Below are 10,289 nucleotides of genomic sequence, written 5' to 3'. Positions count from 1 at the left end.
CTAATATATATATATATATATATATATTATATATATATATATACGCACACATACACACATGTCCATATATTTTTAGATAGATAGATAGATAGATAGATAGATGTTCAGTGAAAGATCCATCGACAGATACATACACGCGCAGAGACACATATACATTATGGTAGCTGAGATAATGATGGTGATGGTGATGGTGACGGTGATGGTGATGGTGATGGTGGAGAGGACGACGATGAGGATGATGGTGGAGAGGACGACGATGAGGATGATGGTGGTGATTGTGGTGACGACAGTTGTAATGACATGAAGGAGGGAAATGATTAAAAGATCGAAACCTGTTGCGTTGTTGCCCGAGACTATTGATGTTGTTCATATTAGCTGTGGATCACAGCAGGTTATGGGGAGGAAACCTGCTCGTCTACTTGAGTCACATAAGGAGAGAGAAAGAGACAAGGAAAGAAAAGAAGAGAGTGAGTGAGTGAGTGAGAGCAGTAAACGAACACTCGTGCGGAGATGGTTGCGGGGGAAAATATAGGAGAAACAGTTGGTAGTTGTATGTAAGAATGAAGGAGTGTGAAAGGGAGAAGGACGAAAAGGGAGGAGACAGAAGGGAGGAAGAGAGCGGTGGAAGGGACAGGGAAAGAGAAAGCGAAAGAGAGAGATAGAGGCAGAGAGAAACGGCAAGAGAGAGAGAGAGAGAGAGATCAGTAAAAGAACAATCGTGCAGAGATGGTTGCTGGAGGAATTATAGGAGAAACGTTTGGTAGTTGCAAGTAAGAATGAGAATGGGGGAGAGTGGCAGAGAGAGAAAGAGACGTAAAGCGGAGACATGGAGGGAGAGAGAGAAAGAGAGAGAGATAATTATCCTTGAATTTTCGACTTTACCCCCCTCTCATTGCCCTCCCCTCATACATTCTACTCCAGCGGATTAATTCCACGTCGGAAATTAACCGCTGACATGAAATGTTATAATAACACCCCACCGCCACCAACACCACTAACACCATCACCATCACCATCAACAGCAGCAGTCAGCTGCCAGCCATAGGCTGAAACACTGGATATTAAAATCTAATACAGCAGCAATGGCAGTGGTAACAACAGTAACAACAGCAGCAACGGTAGCAGCAGCAGCAGCCGCAGCAGCATTAATAATAGCATAAGGAACTGATTGGAGAAGAAATGATAATAACCTGTGGACAGTAATGAGGTAAAGAGATTTTCATTTAATCCGACAAATAAAACAAAAAAAAAACAGCAACACATTATAAAATATTAATGGCGTTCTGAGTTGTTTTTGTTTTTGCATTTTCGTTTGGTTTTTTTTTGGTTTCGATTTGTTTGGGTTATTTTCTCGGACAAATTGGATCACAGACGTACAGACACAAACAGGTATACACACATAAACATACACAACACACACACACACACACACACACACACAAACACACGCACGCAAATGGGTGTATATATACACACACATGCAGAGACAGAGGAATACAGACACACAAACAGATATACACACACGCACGCACAAATAGATACAGATACACACAAGTGGGTATATATAAACACACATAGACTCACAGACGAATAGATACACACAGATTTACATATAAACATACATACACACATATAGATATACATACATGCATGCATGCATTCATACATACATATATATATATATATACACAAAACTGACGGGCGAACAGGAACTTGTATATGTTCAGTCAAATATATACACTCAAACAGACATATCAGAGACAAACAGACATGCAGACATGGTGAGAAACACAGACAGACAGACAGACAGACACACAGGCAGGCAGGCACACTGGCAGGCAGACAGACGGGCAGGTAGACAGAGGGATCGACAGACAGGATTGTCAGATAGACAGACAGGGAGATAGGGAGGTATATATGGATGAACACACACACACACATCTACAACACACAAAGACACACACACACATACACACACAAATGCAGACAGACTCACACACATGCACACACACAGAAATGCAGACAGACTCACACACATGCACACACACAAGTGCAGACACAAAGTCAGACACGTACACACACACACAGATGCAAACAGACTCACACATACACACACACAGAAATGCAGACGCACAAATACAGACACCCCCATACACACAAATATAGACACAGACTCTCTCACACACACACACAAATGCAGACACACATACATACACACACAAATGCAAACAGACTCATACACACACATATGCACACACACATATGCACACACACAAGTGCAGACACAAACTCAGACACGCACACGCACACACAGATGCAGACTCACACACACACACACACACACACACACACACAATACACCGGGACACACAAACATAAATACAAACCCCACAGAGGCTAGCATTCCGTCGGTTACGACGATGAGTGTTCCAGTTGATTCCATCAACGGAACATTCTGCACGTGAAACGAACGTGAGTACTCCGCAGACACGCATACCCTTAAGGTAGTTCTCTGGGAGATTCAGCATAACACACAATGCGATAAGGCTGGCCCTTTGAAATACAGGTTCTACTCATTTTGCCAGCTTGTTGTACTGGAAAACCGTGAAATAAAATGTCGGTGAAATAAAGTTGTTAGTGTATGCTTCTTCAACAAGGCACACAATCCTACAGAGAATCATGCAGATAACCGGAACCGGAAGTAACAGTATTTCATTGTTAGAGATGAACATCCTGCTGTGAACCGATTAATCAGTACAGAGCCGACATTAGACTCCAACGGAGACATATAGAGATCCTGCTGTGAATACAACAAGATTAGCTGACCTTTAGTTGGTGTCAGTCGTGTGCCAAACAACCATACTGAGGAGTGGAATGAACGATGACTGATGACTTGTGTGATGCGTTTGACTGAAAGGAGGTCGAGTCTCACACCCTGTTCTCATCTTGAGCTGTAGAGACAGGAGATGAGACCAGGTACAATGGATGACCAATGTGTCTCCCGTCTCTTGACATGCTCTACGCCATTTTTTACCAGTGGACTCCTTTCGTTTCTATTTTCGTCGGATGGACCCCCTTGCTAGTCGATGTTTAAAAAATCCTATTATATTTTTTTAACTAAGTATAAGGTTGTCCCAAAAGTTCGTAGAAAGTGTTGGAAAATAATAGTCTTTATTTTGAGGAATAAATTTTGTTGTTTTTGTTAGTACTTGGCGAGTAAAAATTCAATTTTCGCAAGTGTTTACGAACTTTTGGGACAACCTAATATTACAAGAAATTGTGTGGAGGCAGCGGACTCGCGGTCGGAGGATCGCGGTTTCGATTCCCAGACCGGGCGTTGTGTGTGTTTATTGAGCGAAAACACCTAAAGCTCCACGATGCTCCGGCAGTGGGTGACGGCGATCCCTGTTGTACTCTTTCGCCCCAACTTTCTCTCACTCTTTATTCTTGTTTCTTTAGTAACGCTGCGATGGACTGGCGTCCCGTCCAGCTGGGCGGGAGCGGGGGAGCACATACGCCACAGAAACCGGGACACCAGGCCCATGAGCCTGGCTAGGCTTGAAAAGGGCGCATAAATAAATAAATTACTAGAAATTGCATAAAAAAGATTGTGAAAATATTTTGTGAATTATATAAGTATTACCAGTTTATTAAACAAATTTTAACAAAATCTTATATGGCCCCACCCAATGGTTATATTCACCTTGGTTGAGAACTATTGTTGTATGCGATCGAAATTGCTTATAGAAACTGCTTTGTCGAATGTTAGGTTCACTGTTGATATTTTCCGCTCAATCTACCAGTACCCAACTTGACATGAAGGTACTACAGTAATGATGATATTACAAATAGCTAAAACACATAGCATTTCAGAGTTAGTAGTCATAACTCATTTGCCGATGGTTATTTACCAATAGGTCAGGAGGTCTTTCTTGAGATAGCATTTGTTTTCTCACAAAGAACTGGTGGCTTTCAAATTTGAAGTAATTTCAAATGCTGTAGAGAAAAACGAGTGCGACGAAGGCAGTACTTGTTCTGGGTTTACATTCGCGATGAGAAGTCAACCGAAACTGATTAAGAATACATTTTAATTGGGATTTCTTTATGGGTCAGAACAGGCAGAAAATATTTTAGTTTTGTTTCCTTAGTAGGTCTTACGAATGCTTAATTTTACTAATGCTTAGTATAGTATTAAATATTTTACCTTAAACTGGGGTATTCAGAGTTTATAAATGGCTATAGAATTAATCATAAATCTATACAATTGCAGCGTGGAAGATGTTTATAAGCCATTTAAAAAACACACAAAAACCATTAGATTCACTTCGTCCTTTAAATTTAATTTGCCAAAATATTTTCGTCGCTTTGAGACTGCGACCTAATCACTGACAAAATTCCGTGCTTTCGGTGAAAAGGTCGCAGTCTCAAAGCGACGAAAATATTTTGCCAAATTAAATTTAAATGTTGAAGTGAATCTAACGGATTTTGTGTGTTTTTTAAATGGCTTATAACCACCTTCCACGCTGCAATTAATTTTGTTTCAGCGCACACGATTTCAGATCAGGTCACTTGCTATACAAATACACCTCCGTAACATATATATATATATATACATAGAGAGAGAGAGAGAAGCCATTGGTGTATAAAAACCACTGGTACTGTTGGAACTACTAGTAGCAAGGAGGGAGTAGTACGCTCCCTTGCTCACAGAATATTTTGCATTATGTAGCTTGTTATTCTCTATAAGTGAACTTTTTTCTGGTTGAAATACAACGAAAAATGGTGACACAGCAGTCCAAAATCGTAAAAAAATAGGGATTTTCATAGAAAAAAAGCACCTTTTTGATGTAAATAATTTTTGGTGTTAACATGGTCTGATTTGAATTGTTTCTTCTGCGGAATGAAGAGCAAGCCTTCTTCTATCATACTCTCAATTTTGGTCAACTTGCGCCGCAGGGTCTCGGATGAGATAGTGTTAATTGAAGGCTACCAAACCTGCCATACACAGACACACACACAGACAACTTCAGCTTTATATGTATAGATGTTAATATTTTGGCGTATCTGCTGATGAGAACTTCGCCTTGCAAATTATTTTATTTGCTAATTAGTGTTCGAAACCTAAGGTTCGGCTGTAAAACATGGTAAATGTTTTTTTTTTTTTACTTTTCATTCCTTTCGAAATTGGTCTTAACTTTGGTTGGGACTTTTTGATTATTCCTTCTAGTATGTAAGACGACCTGCTAAGGATCGCCTCTTTGTGTTTAAATGTACACTAATTTATATTGTGAAGGCGCGAGGCTTAGTGGTTAGGATGTTGACGATCATAATGTCATCAGTTCGACTCCAGGTGTCGCGTTATCTCCTTGAGCAAGACACTTTATTTCACGTTGTTCCAGTCCACTAAGCTAATAAAAATGAGTAGTACCTGTATTTCAAAATGCCAGCCTTGTCACATTCTGTGAACTATGTTAAGGTCATGTGTGTCTGTGGAGTACTCAGCCACTTGCACATTAATTTCATGAGCAAGCTGTTCCGTTGATCGGATCGATTGGAATCCTTGTCGTCTTAACGGATGTACACACACACACACACACACACACACACACACACACACACACACACACAAGGAAAACATTAACAGTGACTTTGAAGTTTCGGTTCGCTCACCTTCGTAAGACAGTCGAACGAAGAGAAGCGAACCGAAATTCGAAGTCACTGTCAACCTTGTCTTTGTAAAAAGCTTTATAAACTCGATATCTACTGAAAAGTGTTGAGTAATTCTTCAATAATGTAAAGTTGTTTTCGAATATAATGATGGAAAACCACACATTAATTTTGTCACGTGACCGGTGTCTAGTGAAAGTGATACCGTTCTTTTTTGCCCTGCTTTTGACCTGACTGGCCATGCTGGTCTGGGCTCCTGCTGCGTCCATTAGGACTTTCTCCATTTCACCCTTCGCTACCCCACTTAATTCGTTTGATAGCTGCAAGGTTGTTGTTTTGTTGTTTTTTTTTGTTATATTTGTGGTATTTGTATAATCATCATTTTTTTCTTCTGTTGTATATAGTCGTAAGGCTCTATACAGATAATTCTTAAGGGCAGCGAGCTGGCAGAAACTTTAGCACGCCGAGCGAAATGCGTAGCCGTATTTCGTCTGCCTTTACGCTCTGAGTTCAAATTCCGCCGAGGTCGACTTTGCCTTTCATCCTTTCGGGGTCGATAAATTAAGTACCAGTTAATCCGTGTGTCTGTCCTTGTTTGTCCCCTCTGTGTTTAGCCCCTTGTGGGTAGTAAAGAAATAGGTATTTCGTTTGCTGTTACGTTCCGAGTTCAAATGCGTCAAGGTCGACTTTGCCTTTCATCCTTTTGGGGTCGTTTAAATAAGTACCAGCTACGCACTGGTGTCGATGTAATCGACTTAATCCATTTGTCCGTCCTTGTTTGTCCCCCTCTGTGTTTAACCCCCTGTGGGCAATAAACAAATATATACAAATGTATACCTCATACACTTCACTCGTACTAATTTATATTAAAAAAAAATTGAGGCTTGAAAACTTCAACAGGGTTTTATCGAAAACAAATTTTGTAACGAAAACAAATATAACCTAAGTCCACCTTGTCACCGAATCTCACACAAGTAATGATACATAGAAGCTGTTACCAAAATAGAACGATTATTTATTTAGTATATAGTTCGATAAACACAACCATTCAGCCTGACTTGAGGTTCCTGTCTATTTGTTTTTTTGTATTTCTGTCTTGGTGGGTCGATATTAGGAAGGTGAGATGTATCGTGTAGGAGTTCGATGGTAAATTTGATCAGGGATATTGCAATGTGGAACGGAAGTGTGGACAGATGATTGATTAAATTGCTTCTTTTTCTTTTCTTTTTATTTATTTTTTATTTGTTTTGTCTTGAAATTTCTATAGGACGGCAATGGAGAAATAGGAAACATGTACAGGAAATTTGTTTTAAATGGAAACAGTTTTATAAAAAGGAAAAACATGTATGAAGCTTGATAGAGAATCTGGGAAGAAAGAGGTTGTCGCAGTGGTCGTGGTGATGGTGGTGGTGGTGGTGGTGACGACGATAATGGTAGTGGTAGTAGTGGTGGTGACGACGATAATGGTGGTGGTAGTAGTGGTGGTGGTGGTGGTATTGGAGGTGGTGGTGGTTGTGGTGGTGGTGATGAAAACGATAATGATGGTGATGGTGATGATGATGGTGGTGGTACGACGATGATGATAATGATGGTGGTGGAGGTGTGATGGAGGTGGTGATGGTGGTGGTTATTGTGATGGTTATGGCGGTTGTGATGGTTGTGGTGGTGATGGTGGAGGTGGCGATAGTGGATGTCGTGATGGTGTCTGTGGTGTTCGTGGTGGTGATGGTGGTGATAGTGGTGGTGGTGGTGGTGATGTTGGCATTGGTGGTGGTGGTGGTGGTGATGTTGGTAGTGGTGGTGGTGGTGGTTGTGGTGGTGTTGGCAGTGGTGGTGATGGCAGTGGTGGTGGTAGTGGTGATGGTGGTGGTGGTGGTGGTGGTTGTTGTGGTGGTAGTGGTGGTGGTAGTGGTGGCAATAAAGGTGATGGTGGTGTTGGTGGAGTTTGTGATTGTTATGGTGGTAGTAGTGGCTGTGGTGGTGGTAGTAGTAGTAGTAGTAGTAGTTGCTGTTGTTGTTGTAGGGACGAAGGTGTTGAGACAAGATATGGGAGTGGAACTTTGTTGTCCTCAGAGACGGTAACTTCACGATGAGATATACCTAACTCACAACATTCATCAGATTTGAATTTAAAATGTGTATCCATACGCAAATATGTATGTATAAATGTACGTATGTATATAGATATATATGTGTTTGTGTGAGTATTTGTGTACATACGTATATATATGCATATATGTATGTTATAAGTGTGTGTGTGTGTGTGTGTGTATGTGTGTGTGTGTGTGTGTGTGTGTATGTGTGTTGTGTGTGTGTTGTGTGTGTGTGTGTATGTATGTGTATGGGGGTGTGGTGTGTGTGTGTGGTTATATTCCATTATAATAAAAATTTTGCATTAGAAGCAATATTTATGCCCACGTCGGCATTAATACAGCCTCTGGCAACATTAATATATTATTACGATATTACATTAATCTGATGAGTTATTTTATACTTCTGTAGAGTATGAATTTATTAGTCTTAGATAAGAACATTTTTGACGGTCTGATGATAGCATAACTGCCAGAAACGTCGATGCCACTGTCAATAATATTCTTGTTTAAGGATTATAGAAGTGTTGAAGAGCGTAGGTTCGAAACGTAAAAGACTTTTCATTCTTCCCGAGTGTCAATATTACACTTGCTTGTGGTTCATACACATGTCTTCATCTTTTGTTTTCTATAAATTTCAACTATATATATATATATATATATATATATATATATATATATATATATATATACATATATCAGGCATAACCATCAGTAATTACTCAGGTAGGCATTGGTAACCTTTATGTAGTAAAACACACAAAATAAGCGAAACACAGGCGCATGACTGAGTTGAAGTAGATTTATAGCACGTAGAAAACGTTGTTGTAAGAATGTATGCAGTCTGTGTACTACAGCAGTACTATGCGTAGATTTAATACTGAGATTGAAAGGCAGGGGTGAATTATGCCTACCTAATCTACAAAAGAATGAAATATTTTGCATTTCATACATAGTAATCTTGAAAATTTTATTGAATTAGGTCCATATTTTGCTATGAAAGGTAAATGTTGTTATCAATCTATTTTATTCAAGGTAGGGACTGCCTACCTTGCCTACCCAGATGGCACGTCCCTGCTATATATACTACATATATATACATATATATACATATATATAATATATATATATATATATATATATTAATAATATCAAAGAGTATCAGAAATATTAGAAATTTCCATCACCAGTGGCCTCGCGTATAAAAATTTAGCCAATAGACTATATATTTTTATTAAATACAGTGTAGAGTTTACACATAAGAAGCCTCTTATGTGTTTAAATGTACACTGTATATTATTATATATATATAATATATATATTATATATATACTGTTGTGTCTGGGGAGTGACATTCTCTTTTGATGCTTTATAATTTAACACACTCACCGGTAAAATTTTCACTTCTTTCTTTTTTTTCTAAAATTTTCATTGCGTCTTGCAACCTTTTCAATAGTTTTGATCAAAAGAGAATGACTCTCCCCAGACACAACAGAATATGCTTCAACACAGGAACTCACATAAAGAATCTTGCAACCAAATCCAAAAACGAAATATGTATATATATGTATATATATATGTGTGTGTGTGTGTCTGTATGTGTCTGTATATATATATATATATACTATATATATATATATAATATATATATATATATAATATATAGTATATATATATCTATATATATATATATATAAATGAATTATATATATCATGAGTAGTGAGTTGACTCCAGGACCGGGTTGCGTGTTGTGTTCTTGAGCAAGACACTTTATTTCATGTTGCTCCAGTTCTCTCATCTGTAGAAATGATTTGCGACGTCACTGGTGCCAAGCTACATCAGCCTTTGCCTTTCCCTCAGATAGCATCGGGGGAGAAGTGAGGCTGGTATACATGGGTGACTGCTGGTCTTCCATAAACAACCTTGACTCGGAGGGTAACTTTCTAGGTGCAGTCCCATGGTCATTCAGGGCCGAAGGGGTCTTTGCTGTTTTACATATATATATATATACATATATATTGATACACATGCGTTGAGCTTCTCTCAGTTTCCGCCTGCTTTGTTTATTTAGACAGACAGACAGACAGACAGACAGACAGACAGATAAGAGATATTTAGGGAGAAAGATAGTTAGGAGTAAATTTTGTTTGCCAGCATAACATGGCAGTCCTGGTTTAGGACGAATGTTGCTGTAATTTAGTCCTAGGAGACATCGTCTCCCACTTGTTATACGACACGATCTATGTCTTTACATTTTTCGAACAAGGGAATTTAGTACCACCACCCAGCTCAAAACAATATCTTTGTATCGCGATTTCCGGGTTATTTCCCTTCATCAGCATAGAATAACTGATCGGGAAATAAACCGGAAATCGCGAAACACAGTGCTTTGAGCTGAGTGGGGGTGCTAGATTCCCTTGTTCGAAAAATGTAAAGACATAGATCGTGTCGTATAGCCAGCTGGAGACGATGTCTACTGGAGCTAAATTACAGCAACATTAGTCCTAAACCAGGACTGCCATGTTATGTTG

At 39.2% G+C, this 10,289-nt stretch overlaps 2 long non-coding RNA genes across 2 annotated transcripts in view; one reads left to right on the top strand and one right to left on the bottom strand.

The window, feature by feature from the left end:
• Nucleotides 1-2,366, bottom strand: part of LOC118762913 — a 17,684-nt gene extending 15,318 nt beyond the window's left edge. Inside the window, exon 1 of the long non-coding RNA XR_004998665.1 lies at nucleotides 2,353-2,366. This is a non-coding gene — a long non-coding RNA (uncharacterized LOC118762913). The remainder of the gene's footprint in view (nucleotides 1-2,352) is intronic.
• LOC118762911 overlaps nucleotides 1-7,953 on the top strand; it is a 23,259-nt gene extending 15,306 nt beyond the window's left edge. The window contains exons 3-4 of the long non-coding RNA XR_004998663.1: nucleotides 6,691-6,696; nucleotides 7,918-7,953. This is a non-coding gene — a long non-coding RNA (uncharacterized LOC118762911). The remainder of the gene's footprint in view (nucleotides 1-6,690; nucleotides 6,697-7,917) is intronic.
• Nucleotides 7,954-10,289: the final 2,336 nt, after the last annotated feature.

This window comes from Octopus sinensis, linkage group LG4 (genome assembly GCF_006345805.1).
Source record: "Octopus sinensis linkage group LG4, ASM634580v1, whole genome shotgun sequence".
Lineage (NCBI taxonomy): Eukaryota > Metazoa > Mollusca > Cephalopoda > Octopoda > Octopodidae > Octopus > Octopus sinensis.
Note: the sequence above shows the minus strand (reverse complement) of the source record. Positions and strands in the feature narration are given on the sequence as shown.